The sequence below is a fragment of the Pieris rapae genome, chromosome 10 (assembly GCF_905147795.1).
Source record: "Pieris rapae chromosome 10, ilPieRapa1.1, whole genome shotgun sequence".
In the NCBI taxonomy this organism is placed as follows: Eukaryota; Metazoa; Arthropoda; class Insecta; order Lepidoptera; family Pieridae; genus Pieris; species Pieris rapae.
The window spans coordinates 1,344,424-1,355,300 of record NC_059518.1 but is presented as its reverse complement, the minus strand read 5'-3'; the positions used below and the strand labels follow the sequence as shown (position 1 = coordinate 1,355,300).

At 32.5% G+C, this 10,877-nt stretch overlaps 1 protein-coding gene across 1 annotated transcript in view; it reads left to right on the top strand.

Annotated features, from left to right (window-relative positions):
* Window positions 1-882: 882 nt before the first annotated feature.
* LOC110998034 overlaps window positions 883-10,877 on the top strand; it is a 96,565-nt gene continuing 86,570 nt past the window's right edge. The window contains exon 1 of the mRNA XM_022266455.2: window positions 883-1,128. The gene's annotated coding sequence lies outside the window, so the exon portion shown is untranslated. The remainder of the gene's footprint in view (window positions 1,129-10,877) is intronic.

Genomic DNA, 10,877 nt, shown 5'->3' with positions numbered 1-10,877 from the left:
GCAAAGATAGAAAATACTGCCGAATTTTTAGCTAATTTATAGAACAAGTTGTAAACGTCCATAAGATACCTGATAAAGATCAAGATGATGTCTGATGTCCGCCACCGTTGTACACACTGCCAGAAATCTCACAAGTGCGCTACCGGCTTTTTTAGAATCGTTACAGTCAAAAGGGCGAAACCCCAAAAAAACTTGAAGGACCTTTTTACTTTACTTTGAATTTTTATATAGAAATATAAAAAGCATGAAGTTTTATCCTCATTCAATACAGAGTTAGGTATATCAGCAATTAATAAATTAAATCATTTTATCAGCTCCTAATAAAATTTTTGCACGTTCATATTCCGTAGGCTTAACTCCAGTCAAAGCTCTTCATTTGGTATTCATTAGAATTCCTTCCATCAATAGATAAGCATCTTAATAAGACAATGCGCATTATTATTTGCGCAGCATAACGAAACCACCGTTTAGGAAGTACTATTTTTATATATGTTAATTGATACATAGGTAATTCAATTCTATAATCGTTCGTACTAAGCAGCGGTATGAAATGTTACATCGGAATATTGGTTGAGAACAATTTAAAACTTTAACAAAACAAAAGAAAATCAAATGTTCATTGAAATGTATAATTATTGTCAAACCAAATGACACAATTAATTTATCTTTTTATAGCACATAATACGTAGGCCTACAAATAAAATTATAAGTCGTTTATGGTTATATACATATCGTTATGCTATATAAAATTTTAGCGTTTTCATGATAAGACACAATTCTAAATCATCATTATCTTATCACAAACACGTGAAGATACTTTTCAGAAATCGATCTACTTTCCTCAATTCCGGAAACGGATATGCGAGTCGGAATGTCTCCTGTAGTCTGTGCTAGGGCGGGCGGCTCGAAGCCTGTATCGCCCCGCACCTTACCGCAGTCTACCTTTGGTCTTCTAAATGGGCGGTACTGTGCGCCAGTTAGAGCGTATACCGCGAAACTAGAATTCACAAAGCATGAATTAAAATCGTTGCTAAATAATTGTACTGTTTGGTAGTTTTAAATTCATTTGTGTCAGTGACCCAGTTACCAGTGAGATTTGTGTTGTGCTTTATTATATCAACTGTTTAGGTAAGTTTATTTAACGAATTATTCAATTATTGCTCATTAAATTGAATGATTAATTAATTTTAGTATCTTTCTTTGATGTTATGCAGATAGAGTTTTGTTTCACATCGGAATGTGAACAAAATATTAATCAAGGTTTTTCTTTGGATAAAAGTAGGAATTATAAACACGACCTAAATATTTTTAACTCATCTACTTGTGGAATGTTTGTCAGACGGTGAAATATTTCATTATTTTTATATTTGATGTCCCATTTTTGCTTTGTTTCGCAAGAGTCATTTGTTTAATGTTGTAAAATTTAAAACGATTTCATTTGAATATGAACTCTTAATGGGATGTTGAATTGAAAAGAGTTTTAAAAAATCTAGTATTGTTTTCAGTTTTCGTCGCTATGAAATATGTCATCTAATATATTTTTATTTATTGGTTTTTATTACACTAGTTGTTCACATTTTGTATATCATGATTTTACTATTTCTTCCATTAATTTTTTAATTTAAAATCCAAAACTGATAAAGGGCATAAAAATAATATCTTTTGTATTAAATTTCTACCAATGTCTCATTTATGATAAATTAAAGTATGATAGATAAAATCCTTAAAAAGCTAAATAACTGTAGTATAATATATTTGTTCTATATATATAAGATATATTCTATTATATAGATAATATTTGATTGTCAGTTTAAATTTCACCGACAAAATAGTTTTTTAAAACAATAACATAATCGTGCCAGTTTGATAAGCGTTATCTAGTGAAATAATCCTTTCCCAAGATTTATCGGAAAATTGGTGAAAAACGATGTCAAGTTTAAAAGTGGGCACGTGTGCTGAATTCTCTCGTAATCCCTTATACATATTTCATGAAGTAAATATATGGGTCAGATGAAGATAGCTTATAGCAGTGGCGAGGGCTGGGCACACTTCAACTTTGCGCTGATTATACCCGCATTATGCGATTGTTTTAGTAACAGCGGTTAAAGTTGTGACAACCCTGAGTTCGTGTGTTCAATGTAATAATAAAATTTTATTATTGTAATAGGAATAAATATACATAGAAAACGTTTCTAAAACATATTTGCTAATTTGACTAAAATAGATGAATGATTTTGACGATGAAATGTCAATATGTCCATGCGTCGGGTTGTATCTCTGCCTAAAATATGGCGAGGGGGCCGATGGCTGGCCATGCGTCATACTCGTTAACGGATGCTACTTGTGGTGGCTGGTCATACTTTCTACTTATTAGTTGTTTCTACTACGCATTTATGTGTTGTTCCCACGAGTATGTAAGTGCGTGCTACTATTTCACCATGCCTCCTGCTGATAGAGGACAAATCTTTGTTTTTAATTTATTTTATTATTCTTGATTACTCAAGATGTCATATGAAACATGGTATATTAGTTGCAGCTCCTTACAAACGTTGTGTAAAAGAAAAAATTTGGTGATTCTCTTCCGTTCTACGCCCTTGATTTGAGAACTGGCAGTAAATGTAAAATTAGAAGCATCCAATGTATATTTTTTTTTTGACGTTCATAAGTGTACATTATGTTACCTACATGAATAAATTATTTTGGATTTGATTTAATAGTTTTGTTTAAAATATATTTTATGCAACAACGATTCCTAGTTCCAATGTTTTGTATTCGGCCCTTAACTGAACATGTTCTACATTCGACTTTTATACTAATGTCGGTCTGTACACCCTGCTCTACTGCTTCCTGTAAGCATGTATAAATTTATAAATATACAATGATGAAATGTACCAACAATATATTTAACCTTATCTAATACCTCTATTCATGGTACCCACTACGTCTTTTAAGTGAGTCATAGGGTAAACTAACTGTTGTTTGAATAGAAACGATCGATTAATATATAAAATAATGTTATTAAAAAATTCGACCATTCATGACGTATCCCAAATTAATATGGAATTGTGTTTTATCTTATCGCCTGCAACACTCCAGTAAGTTTTAATATAATTAGATAAAATTCACAATTAGTAATATGTACTTTATAAAATTCCAAATACGAGTTTGACTTTAAAACTTAATTTAATTTTAAATGTATATTTACAGTTTGAAGTGGTACTGAGCTTGTGTATATTTAAAATTATACTCTATACGTAGTGAAGCTAATTTTATGTGGTTCTATATAATGTAAAAATAGTCTCCGATCTCGTATTTAAAACCTTTTGTAAGTAAATTGTTTATTTGCGAAAAACATATAGATTCAGAATAAATATAAAAATAACACATTCAGCCATATTAAAACATAATGCTATAAGATTTATAATTGTTGTCAATACTTATGAAAAAGCCTCTGTCACATTATAAAGACACCTTATGTTTAAAAATCTAACCTTGTTACCCTTGAAAGTATTAGACGGCGGTGGTATGTGACTTATGGCAAGGTGATTAAATAAAGAAAGAAAGAAAGAAAGAACTTTATTAGACACAAAATACAGATGTTTCTATAAAATAGTTGTATAGATATGGCGTATGTTTTTTTAATACATCGTAGTGAAACCAACACTCACAGCCGGTTGATTCAGGCAAGTTTTTTTAAATGTTTCGAATACAATGGACAAATCATTGTCATCAATATATATACGTAACAGTCACATAATCTTGGCAACAGATAAGAGAGGCTCACAATCCGATGACTGAATTTTGTAACAAATCCCTAATACGTATTATCGCTTAGGTGTTTAAACAGCAAATCCCTTGCCTTTGTTATAAGGAATACTTCATTTGAAGCGGACAGTGAAAAAAAATAAGGCCATAGAGTTTTTACTCATATTATTTATACATGTAGTAGTAAAACGCAAATACGTAACATATTTATTATGTTTATTTTTCAACTTATTAAAGATAAGTCTAATTGAAATTCCGCTTTTTTGGGAGTAGATTCATAAAAAGGATTTATTAAATATCATTTCGTGTAAATCTTTCTTTTCCCTTTTTGATTTGAAAACATTTTTTGTTATTAATTATGTCGGTGATGTAAATAATTTTAGACGCAGTTATTGTATTATCTAGGTCTTTGTGTAGTTCGTTAGTAGGTCATTTTTTGATAAAAAAGTGATAAATTATTTTTATTATGCATTACTATTAATATGACTTATTCCTCGTCGTTAAACTTGAATCTGTAGACATCCCTACTCATCGGCCAAGAAGACAGAGGGTGTAAGGCCAAGAAAAAATCCGACGTAAAAATCTCTCGGTACTCTTTTTAAATAGCAAATAATCATACGAAATTGCAAAAAACACTAATTTAAAAAAATCTTCTAGCACTAGTCCCAGGCCCTGTTATCAACTAGATAATCGTAAACATTCTAGTAAGCCTTTTTACACAGCTTTTTGTTAATACATTTTTCAAATTTATGAAAAAGCAGAGATAAAAGAGCCTCTGGGATTTTATTAAAGAAAAGTATTCCTTTTCTCAAAAAAGAATTACCTTACATAGTCTAGTACACGGAAATTGTCAGCTTGCATTTTTTTTATAGAACAGGGGGCAAACGGGCAGGAGGCTCACCTGATGTTAAGTGATACCGCCGCCCATGGACACCCTCAATACCAGAGGGCTCGCGAGTGTGTTGCCGGCTTTTTAAGAATTGGTACTTTTCTTGAAGGACCCTAAGTCGAATTGGTTCGGAAATACTTCAGTCCGAAAGAATTCAAATATTTATTCAGAATATAAACATTAAGTGTATATTCGTTTTGTTTTATTATATGTATACACCTAAGCTGTAAGATTACTAATAAACTGCCAGAAGACTCGTCTTTCAGGGCATTTTGGATAAAAGTAGTTTTCTGAAAAATCACATCGAACTATGATTTCACCTTCACTAATAGTCTCCTTCAGTTGCCTAAAATTGCTCCTGGAGATTGAACACGCTGACAAAATCATACAGCTGCCATAATCTATTATACGTTAAGTCAAACTCAGTGCGTTTCATTATTTCACATATGTTCCTCACTAATAACCAGTTTTCTGTGAAACTTCTTATACTATAAGCTATTTTGGAATAAAAAAAATACAAAAATTTTACTTAATTAGGATTCTGAAAAACTCATTTGACATTTTTACTTCCGGTTTTGGAGTTCTAATTTTTTATTATTTCTCAAAAAAAAAGGAAAAGAAAGATCTATACGAATTAGAAAACGTGATATTAAAATAGCCTCTTGGAATATCTCTGTACTCAAAAATTCTGAATTTCAATTAGCATTTTTTAAGCTCACTCGTAAAAAAAAATAAACAACATATAAAATTTTACATACATTATTTGCGTTCATACCATATGATTGACCCGAACATAAACATATCCTACGACCTTTACTTTTTTGGCTGTTCGCTTCAGGTGAAATCCCCACTATTTAAATGTGTCGCGTATATAAAAGGTGATATTAAACTAGTGTACAAAAAAGTAACTAGTTTCATAACCAAAAAGAAAAGAAAACAGTCGAACACATCGAATTATATATGGACAGGTCATTCACCTCTCATTATGGAACTATCAAATGTTCACGGTCAATACGTTGATAAGATCGTCATAATGAATCAATACACTTTATTTAATGATAATTGAATTAATGACCTTGACTATATTCAACAAACAGCGATTCGTGTCGTCGACGACCAGTCACTTCCCGTGTGGCTTGATCCCTTGGCGTTGAGTAGAGTGGGGTCTCTCTACATCTTCTACCGCATTTACCATGGGGAGTGTTCGGAGGTCAAGGCAGAATGGAAAATACCATCCGTATCACCTCGACGCTAATGAGCGTTTTTTTAGACGTTTTTTGCCTACTTTGTACCAGCTGCCCAACTGCTCTGTGCTCAACGTCTGATGCAGGGGGGAGAGTCATGGGGGTCATGACCCCCTCTGAGCTGGTTACAAGACTTAGGTGTGCTAATTGAACATAATGATTTTATTTCTATATTTTGTCACCATACAGATTTTATGTAACTTACAAACCATTAACATTTGATTAATATAATAACTTTGTATGATGGTAAACGTATAAGTTCTTGACTTGACCACGACTATGACTTGACCCTCCTGATGCCAAAGCTAGATATGCGCTTGTGGCCAGGTGCATAAATTCGGTACATCATGAATGCCAACTAACAAAATAGGAAGATGACTTAAATCCACTAGAGGCGTCCTGTCATAATTTGCACCCTATTGATAATATATACAGACCACTCGAGTGCTTAACTACGCAGATTTCTATAGAAATGTTATTTTGAATACCTTTTACTAGTTTAATGGGTCATTAGTTTATGTAGTTAGCTCCATTTTTGATATTTTACCTATTTCCCCCTTTAAAACTTAAATAATTAGTAAGTTTTGATTTTGATATTGAAAACAAAACAAAAATTGCCTTGAGACATTGTTTTTTGTTTTTTGTCTATTGTATATTTATCTATTTGAACTTTGTAGTGTGTGTTTTGTTTATATAACAAGTTCTAGAGCCTAATGTAAGTAATTACGCCCAGAACGTGAACGCCCTAACGCCAGATAAATAATTGATGACTGGTAAATGAGTATGTAGCGATCGTACTGCTTTTGTGGGTCCCATTTATATTTGTATTGTTGTGTATTAAAAATTATGTGTATTAAACATCTTACCTCTAAACTTTTAAACAGTGATTAAATATTTTTAAGCAATGAAACGATTTCAAAAGTATATGTATGTTATGGTTCTAGTGGTTTAATTCTTTATAGCTTTTATTTTTAAATTTATGGTTTTTTTAACACTTTATTGTATTTACCTGGTTTCGCTGGTCGTGTACACATGTTTTAGGGACGACACCGCGACACCTTTTTATATTTTCGTATGTATGTTAATGTTGACGTGTGTTTGTCCTAATTTGGTGGTCCAAAAAAAAAATTATATTTTTTTTTCTATTTTGTATGGGCAACGCCCTCGCGGAACCTCTGGTGTTGAGTGTTTCCATGGGCGGCGATATCACAACGTCAGATGAGCCTGGCGCGTATAATTTCCCCCCATCAACTTCGTGCGTGTGTTTCTTTTAAAAAGGTGTATAATTTTGAAGACGACGAGCCTTTACTTCATCAGTAAATCACGATGAGCATCTAGGTTCTCGTCGCACGCATTGTGTTACAATGTGCACGGAATGGCAGGTTTAAATCTTAAATAATTATAGATATTGATCATGTAGTACTCCCCTCCCGTATATCAAAAACATGTATCATATTAAACACTTAGGGTCTGTATCACAATGTATGGATAAAGTGCCAAATAGCTATGCAACACGTAAATTATTCGAAAGATAAAAGTTCCGAATAAGATACTTGGCATTTCATGACGTATAGCGCTATCTGACAGTCGTGAAACGCAAAAATACTGTTTATCCTACCAATAAGTAATAAATAGCTTATTTGGAACTTATCCGGACATTGTGAAACAGGCCCTTAATCTCGTTTCTAAATCTTATTCACTGAATTTATTTTAATTACAGTATGATATTGTAATTAATTTGATATCGTCACCTAAGATCAGGTAAGCCTCATGTACTGATCAATAAAAGCCTTAATTATTTATATTGCAAACGTTTCGTTATATATACATTGTTAAAATTTTATTCGAACAGAAGCTATTATTAAAAATTGTAGCGGTCTACCGAATTCTCGAATTTTTCATGCTAAACAAAAGCATTCAAGCCGCATGAATTCAGAAACATTCGAACGAATATAACAATGCTATGTACAGTACATGGTCTACATATGTAATTATCAAATCATTGTTAAAAATTACTCTGAATACCACAATATTTTGTGAAATGTATTTTTAAAGAGTTAGTATGGAGTTTCTTGCCCGTTCCTGTCCATAACTTTTTGGAAAGACTAGAGTTATTTTTTTAATATGTATTTTTAACTTATAATTTTGACTTTCAATAAATCAAATTTCTTGCTTTTATTGGTCTATTTGAATTAAAATAAGAAGTGAAATTTCTTTATATAAAAAAAATATGTTGGAATTGCAAATTAAATTGATTAATTTAATACGTAAAGTACGTATCTTTATTTATAAAAAACATTCCCTGTGCGTTTACAACAGTCCCCTGTCAATACGTTACGATAACTCAAAAACCAAGATGTGGGCTTTTTTAAGAGATATTTTTTTAAATATTGCCCTTAATTATTCTCAATATTTAATCAAACTTTTCCGGGCGAGTATCCAAGCGAAGAAACGCCCAGATCAAATAAATTTAATAATTTTATCATCAGCAAAACCCATGAAGTACAAAAGTTTAAGTTTAAGTGGACACATTGTTACTTCTTTTATAATTTAGCGTAGGTTTTTCTATAAATACTAAATTATATTTTCTACTGGCTGAACCTAAAGATGAAAAAGTTTTCGTTACGGCCTAGTAGTTTCTGAGACATCGGCTTTTATACAAACAACTGTTTAACTTAAATATAACTGAATAATAATAAATTTCCATATTCTATCGTAGGGCGTGGAAATTTACAAGATTGCTAAACAGATCAAATTAGATATTCAGTCATTACGAAAAATCTAGGGCGGACATTTATAGATTTCCTCTAGTGCAAAACCCTGTTAGGATGGAGGGACGAGTGAGGCTTTAATAAATGATGAGGTGGAATGACGCGAGACATCAATTATGTACCGGGACAGAGGCGGGCGGGATCGGACTGTTTTAGCTTGCGCTCAGTACTACTCAGTAAAATCAATAGATTTCTTTAACTTCTAAACGGCTTGTTAACCTTTTCAATATATCAATGAATACATTTTGTAGTGGTCTTAATTATTCACAGACTGTACGAATAATTTTAAAGGTTTAGGTTTGAAATTGTAATAAAATATAAATTGATGAATCACCAAACATCATTGCCCAATGTCTGCAGGAGAAAGTTTAGACGTTAGCAGTCTTAGATCTATCGATACCCGAATATTTTTATGTTCGAACTGTCTTACCTATTGTAAAAGTAAAAAAGGTTCTGGGTTTGATTCTTGGTAAAACAATACCTATTTCACAGCATTAGGTGAACGCTGGTTTGTGAATGGTCAACAACGTCCCTCATTCAGACAAAAATATACTTTGTAATGTATTTCTGTAACAGTTTATTTATAAGACACACTTAATTGGCTTAAATGTCTATGTCCTCTACGTGGGGCAGAGATCAGTCAGCATAGAAAACCTGCTCGGTCCTCGGCAGCTCTTACCTTGTGTATAATTTTAATGCGTGCGTGAATATTTAGGGTTTTCCCAGAGGAAGTAGGACAAAAACCTTTTCATTATTTCGCACACAAAGTGAAACTATTAGTGTTGAGACTTATAATAATTGAAATTTTACAACGCGGAAGTGAGAAGCTAATCAACCTGGTCCAACCAAGAACCACGCCCAAGAGGCTTCTGGAAGTGGTTGAGTTGGCTTAGTTAAGCCAAACCATGTAGAATGGTCAATTTTGTTGTGTAATGCAAAAGTTTTGTAACTTTATATATATTTATTTTTGTTTTTTATATAGCAAACGAGTCTGCCCAAAAAGGCAGTCATCGCAGCCCATAGACACCCATTTTTAATGGGTGCGTTGTCGGCCTTTAAGGGAAGAGTACGTTCGAATTTTGAATTGTTGGAGGTCGTATCTCTCAGGGATGACACCCGCCGGTAGTCGATACCACAGTTCGCTAGTTCGCAAAAGAAAATGAAATTTTAACAATGTTATTGTTAATGAATTTAATAACAGACTTTGTTAGGCAACTTATACGATCTTATTAGGAGGAGCCTAGGGAACAGAATTAAAAAGTTGCCCTGATTTGTTCTTTATGAAGGGACGCCAAGATAAGGTTGATTAAAAATTCAAATTTAAAATCAACTTCTGCACGCGTAAACAAGATTATGGTAATTATATTTAACTTTCGGAAAGGGACTGTGTGTTTTGTTTGGAACTTACATCTAATTCTCAAAATAAGTAATTAAAGTTATTTATTACCAGGATTAGCTTAGTGGCAAGCGACTCTGTTGTCATGTTTTCGAAAACCGGCTCTATAATTTATGGAAAGGAGTTATGCTCATGCAATGGAAGAAACCTTTATAAGCTTTTATACAAATTTCGAGAAAAAGAATCAAGAAAAAGATATAGATGTCTGAGAAAGAGAAGAGAAAAACACAGAAAGATTAAAGAGAACGGTCAGTTTGCGATTTAAGTCATTCTGCTTTATATTTATAGCACAATGGGTTTTATGTCTTCTTTCTTACCCGCTATACGCCTTTGACTTGCGAACTGGTAGTAAATGTAAAGTAACAATTAATTTAATTTGTTTTTTTTGACGTTCATAAGTGTACATGTTTACCTATATGAATAAAGATATCTTTGAGTTTGAGTTTGTCCATTTTATTACTAGGTATAGCTAAGGTAGGTTTTGTTCTGGTATGTCGGTACTGTACAAAAAATCTGAAAACTGTACAACGAAGTGGCACAACTTTGAAAGTTGCACTATTAGGGTATTTTGAATATCCTTCATCATCTTTTTTTAAATAAGCAGAACAGCAGGTTTTTTGAGGTTTTTTTTTATAGAACAGGGGGCAAAGGGGCAGGACGCTCACCTGATTCTAAGTGATACCGCCGATTTAACTTGAACAATAATTATATCAAGTAATATATATGAAGATATTCAATTAAAATTTCAGCAAATTCCTTAAGGTTTAATGCGTCGTTAATCATGCGTTAAGGAGCGCCGGCTGTATTATTCA